The sequence below is a fragment of the Cynara cardunculus genome (assembly GCF_001531365.2).
Source record: "Cynara cardunculus var. scolymus isolate 2C chromosome LG 17, CcrdV1, whole genome shotgun sequence".
NCBI classification, from domain to species: Eukaryota; Viridiplantae; Streptophyta; class Magnoliopsida; order Asterales; family Asteraceae; genus Cynara; species Cynara cardunculus.
Window position 1 is genome coordinate 36,146,652 of NC_037544.1, and position 6,900 is coordinate 36,153,551.

Sequence of the window (6,900 nt, forward strand, 5' to 3'; positions counted from 1 at the left end):
CTCTAAAAACTTAAATATTCAAAGTATTAACCGAGAAATAGTAATACCGGTGTAATTTACTTTAAAAAACTTATATTTACATATAATTAATATATTATATAAAAACTAATATATATAATTAAATATTAATAATTTATATAAAGTTCAAAAAAATTGATTGGGATGGGATTTGAAACAGCAACCTCATGTATGTAGGTTGAGCAACATTGCCAACTAAGCTACTTAATGTATATGTTTTAATACCTTAGTTATAGTATTTATGTATAAAAACAGGGGGGCCATGGCCCCCAAAGGCCCCTATAGGGATCCGCCCCTGAAGCTCTGTTACATCCAAAACTTTTTATTATATTGTATAAATAAGATAATTAAGAATATATGTTAAGAACAAAAATGGGTTAAACCTAATGGGGTGTTTGACATTGTTTATAAAAACAACTTATTGACTTATTTCGATATGACACCGGTAATAAACACTTTTGAGTGTTTGGATAAACAACTTATACCGGTGCCAAACCGGTAATAAAGAGTTTTTGAAGAAGTTAAACTCTTCTAACTTATAATAAGTTGATAAGTGTTTTTTGTAAAAAAAAATATAAGTTGTTTCAAATAAGCAATCCCAAACACCCCCTAAATGATTAACAATCTAAAACTAAACCTAAATCATTAAATTAAAACCAAACAATTAATAGGTTGAACCTAAATAATTTCGACTATAGTTTTACACAGGTCGATAAAAAAGATCCTAAACACATGTAAATTTTTTGGGCCCCAAAATCTTGGGGGTCCTGTTCAAAATCTCACATTTAACATGCTAAATGACGGCCCTGTCCGAAACTGCTTACGTGATGAAATCCAAAATCTTATCTCATTTCTGATTTATAAGAGATGGTGTATAAGTCTGATAAATCAATAAGAATTTTTGTTTTTGTAAGCTGATAAATGTTTGAATTTGTTTAAATTGTTTATTTTACCCATTAAAAATTATAGTGTTGAATTTATAGATATATTTATAGAATTTCATATGTTTATTTATTGTCATTATGAAATTTACATCTAAAGTTTGTAATTAGCACTTATCTAAACTAAAATATGTCATTAATCTATATTATATTATAAAATATTTGACAAAAACCCTTAAAAATCATTTTTTTGCATGAAGTACTGTTTATTGATGTATATTACTTAAAGTTCAAAATTACAAGTAAATTGTGTGTAAGTACAACTTATTAAAGCTTCATGTTTGAATTGTGTAACTAACTATAGATAAATATAATCAAATAAAGGATAAATATCTCACTTTAAATATAAAAAATCTAAAATGTAATTAGAATAATTATTGAGTTCTAACAAAATACTTAGTTATTATCTTTATAAAAAATTATATTATCAAACCAAAAATAAAAAAATGAATTAAAGAAATATATAAAAAATGAGAAATTTTAAATAATTACTTTGGTATGAAATTAATATGTTTTTTTTCAATTTTTTGTGATATCTTTATATTCATATATTATTCAAAAATAAAAACATTATGGTTTTCTCAAAATCACATAAAACCGTATTATAACATCGACTGAAACAAAAACAAAAAAAACGAAACACAAAAATCAAGATATATCTCGCTGCATTATGCGAGTACCCTTCTAGTGGTATTTAACACATTTGAATTCTATTAAAGTACATCAATCGAGAGAGATGAGGATTGATTTGGTAATGATCGATTAAGGTTAATTGATTAAGAAACGTTGTTGTTGAGTGTTTGAAGAACAATAAGAAGAAAATAAGAGGTTGGTTTACCTCTTACTAGATAAGAGGACAATAAGATATAAGTACTTCTGAAAAATTGGAAAAAAAAAAACAAACGGTCTGAATGATTTTACCTCTTAATAAATCAGATATAAGAGACTGATAGTATTTTTTTCATAAAAAACAAACAAGACCTTAAACTTAGACGACTGAAGGCACATATAAGAACATATTTAACAATTTCTCTGCAATACAGAAAATAAGGGGTATTGCTCTTTATTTTGCTTCAACAGATTCTCTACATTGTTCTCTAACGATGTGTTCGTGAATTTGGACTAGTGTTCGGAACTGTGCGTTGCACGGAGCACGGTGACGGTACTTTTAAAAAAATATTGAAGATAAATGGTTTATGATCATATATTAGGTACTAAACTAATATAAATCGATATTACACATGATATGAAGTTACTTTATCATATCCTTTGTTGTTTCGTTTGATATATATATATAGACTTGGGATCATGTGAGACCAGCCTGTTTTCGTGAGATCCGTAAGACCAGCATTTTACACTTGAAACTTCACAGCAAAATGCTGTGAAGGTGACTTTTTAAAACCTTCACAGTGTTTTTGCTGTGAAGTTTACGTGTAAAAATGTGGTCTCACGGGTCTCACGAAAACATGCTGGTCTCACGTGAACCCAACCCTATATATATATATATATATATATATATATATATATATATATATATATATATATATATATATATATATATATATATTAGAAGGGTACTCGCGCAATGCAGCGAGATACATCACGATTTTAATGTTCTATTTTATTCTTTGTCTTTGTCGATGTTATAATACGATTTTATGTGTTTTTAAGAAAACAATAATGATTTTATTTTAAATAAAATATAATTTTGAAGATATCATAAAAATTTGAAAAAAAAAATATCATTGTCAACATCAAATCAACTATTTAAAAGTTCTCATTTTTATGTAATTTATTTAATTACAATTTAATTTAAGTTTAATAACGAAATAGTTTATTTTTGATTTAATAATATAACATTTTATCAAAATAATAATTAAGTATTCTGTTAGAACTCAATGATTATCCTAATTACATTTAAATTTTTTATATTTAAAATGAGATGTTTATCATGTATTTGACTATGTTTATCTGCAGTTAGTTACACGAATTCAGATATGTAGCTTTAATAAGTTGTACTTATACACAATCTACTTTTAATATTGAGTTTCAAGTAATATGCATTAATAAACAATATTTTATGCATAAAAAATATTTATAAGAGTTTTTGTCAAATGCTTTATAATATAGTATAGATACATATATTAAGTACTACACTATCAAAAATATTTTGATGGACTATGCAAATACGGTGTTCTTACCTAGTTTTGTATAATTGTGATACATTTTGATAATGTGCTTACATTTGTTGTAATATACTTGTTACAACTTTGGCTAAAAACTCTCCTCGAAACTTTTGCTTCTGAAACCTACAGTTGCACGAAGAGTAGCGATAGTTGTTGTTAGTATTGTGACTACTTCAACTATAAGCAAGTCCGATTGAGTTGTTAATTCTTCATTTCAAATGTTCGTTTTTTTCCAATTTGCACGAAGAGTAGTGATAGTTGCTTTTTCATACAGTTTGTGTTATACAAATAAAACATGAAAAAATATCAGAGTTTTTAGTTGCTAAATTGTTTTTAACTGATCTAAGATAATAAATCCATAAATTACTGGGTTTATTAAATCGCTACAACTTTTGTTAAACGAAAGACATCCGAAACATAAAAATCAGTTATTTCTACTTATTAAATACAGAGTATCATGTCTTATTATCATTTACGAGAAAAATAAAACTTCATATATTTTATTAAAAATCCAAAAATAATATGTTGTTTTAACAAAAAAGAGATAAATTCCCCTTGTGGCCATAGAGGTTCAAATGAGGTGACTTCAGGCTACCCGCGAAGCGGGTGGTTGCCCTGTGATTAGTCTGATCGCATAGATGGTTGAATATCCAGTAGGGTTGGCAAAAAAACTGAAACCGATGGTGAAAACCGAAACTTTCGGGCCGGGTTCGGGGATATTTTATCGGGGACAGGAATCGGGGACAAATTCGGGGATTTTAACGTGGACGGGGGTGGGGACGGTGATGCCCGGCCCGGCCCGGCCCGATATGTATATATATATATATATATATATATATATTAATTTTAATTTTAATTTATATACATACATACATACATATATATGTATATAATATCATTAAAAGAAAATAGTAATATTAAAATTTAAAAGACTTGTATTCACTTTACCTCAACAACCCAAATAAAGTTCACGAAAAAGTCTAGTTTATTTGTCTAAAATCGTGATTTTAGTTTTATGATGTTTGAATTTCGGTTTAATTTTATATTGTAATCTAGTACATTATTTGTAATTGGTTCGATTATGTTTGAGACATTTAAAATTACATTTTAAAAAAAAATTGTAATTTACTTTTAATTGTGAGAATTAGCATATTGTAATTTTTTTCACATCAGTTGCGGGTTTCGGTAATAACCAACGATGGGAATCCCCGACGTGGATCGGACGGTTACGGGGACGGTTTTAGCTATCGGTTTCGGGGACGGGGATACCAATATTCGAACCCGACCCGTTGCCATTCCTAATATCCAGGTTAATCCAAAAAAAGAAAAAAGAGATAAGTTTAATTTGGTAGCTATCTGCTTTCATTGGCCAGACTTTTAAAATTAATATCGTTGTTATAGTAAACCGTATGCAATGTAATGAAAATTGGATGTTATTCTCGATTTATCGATTTAGGTTGTAGAAAAGACGTTAACCCTTCGTTCAAATCGGCGGCATTGCTCGGTAAATGGGCAACACGACATATGATGTGTTTCACAATTCAGATACATATATTCAAAGAATATTAACACATGTCGTTTGGATATGGAAGGCATACGTTAAACGTTAACATCTGTGTCCTTAAAGCAAGACTTTAACACAATTTACCTTTTTTGAAGTTTAAATGCTGAACTTTAAAAAAACGTACTTTTTATCTTTAGAAATACCGAACATGGTTTTATATAAATGAGTTGAATTTTGAGTTATATCCGATATCTAACGAGTTAAATAGATAAAGCAAAAAATAACGGACTTAACGGGGTCGATTAGATAAAAAAATCGCCAAAAACATATTCAACCTGACCGATCAGTTTGAATATATACTAAAAAGTTAACCACAAGGGTGGTGCCCACTTGGTGTGAGCTTGGACTCTAAAAGTCAAAAGTGTGTTGAAGTCTCAGGTCCGAATCCAATGAGGAATAAAAATTTCCTTGTGGCCACGGAAGTTCAAATGAATCCAATGAGGAATAAAATCATATGTTTAATTTTAGGAAATTAGGGTTAGACTAATGAGGACAGAGTTATTTTATTTCTTAATAGTTCCATTAATAGACAACTTCTGAATCATTAAGAGGTAAATCTTGTTTGACAAAAAAAAAATATGTCTATTAATGATTCTAAAACTTTTTGAGTGATTTTGTATCATGGGCCTCCTTAACCATTCACCGCCCTAATTTCATTGTAAACAATTATCAAACAATTATATTTTATTTTGCACTATATCATGAGTGTCAATTAATCATTCTGCACCAAACCAATCAACAACTGTCAAACAGTGGTGTAAAGAAAATTTAGCTGAAATTCCTATATGGCCTCATCAATTTAAGTGTAATATGTCCCGCTCCTAAGGCCTCAACCTATCGAAAATCATCTGATTTTTGTTATAATGTTTCGGTTTAACTAAAATAGTAAAAAGCTAATCGAAACCGTTTTGGTCTGAACCAGTTATTTGGTTTCAAGTTATTTTGACATCTCTAATTGTGTCCCTAATTATGAAAGTTAAGACAACAATAAGGGGCCGTTTATCAAATGCTTACTCGGGTAAGTGAACATCAAGTCACATTGTCTTATCGGATGAATATGGTATAGACCAAGAATCTTACTCTGTAAGTGCGAGACAAGTATCAAGAGTCTTATCCAGTAAGTGAGGGCGACGACTTTTACTATGGTAAGCGTTTACCGGGTAAATTGTTGCATACAATATCGTTTTGGTGGATTAAAATCTTACCCGGTAAGTAAATTATAGTGTTAAATTTTATCGGTAAGCTCTTACCGGGTAAGTGTGTTGATCCCCAGACCTAGAAATTTTTTCAAGTGATGGTACCATTTGAATATAAAAAAAAGTAATGGAAAATTTTCACAACCTCATCATTGATTATTTGGTTAGTTCTTTGTTTTTCATATGTGAGGTCATGTGTTTGAGTCTTTTATTGCAAAATTGTCAGAAACATAATAAATTTGAAATTAAAAGCTAAAAACTAAAAATGGCACAAATGGGATCCGGACCCTCCTGAGGTGGGAGAAAATCCATGCAAATCAACTCTATCAAGAAAATTTTATGTCATTATTGTAGTTTCAAAATATATATGGTTGCACCCAACAAATAATACAGTAACACCTTTTACTACTCTACAAGTTTTTACACTAACAACGTAAAAACTGGTGGTCTGTTCCACTGTATCCAATAGAGTGGGTCCACCCTTCATGACATGTACGAGACAATGCTACGAGTTAATATTTTGTTATGACAATTTTAAATTATGCGGATTAACGATGTAATTTAATTGTTTAATGTCACGAAGATTTGAATTCTTTTGATGTGACGGTAACGTGACGAGATGAGATATTTATGATATTTTATACGTTTTTTGAAGTCATGATATGTCGTCATGGTCATTGGAAAAAGTAGGATGTGCCCCGACCCCGTCCCCGGTTTGAGTCTACCGGGGATACCCGTCCCCGGGACCAGTTTTAGCGGGAAATCCTCGTTCGGGTCGGGTGAACCGGGTTCCCCACCGGGTCGGGGCAAAATCACCATCCCTATTACACACTGTGATACTCAAATATACATACAAGATGCACAGTATGATACCCTTTGTAAAGCAATGAAAGTAACGAAAATGCACAATATAATACATTTCATAAAACAAAGAAAATGCATTGTGATACACGTGAAACATTGTGAACGTTATCACTATGATACACTTTGATTCA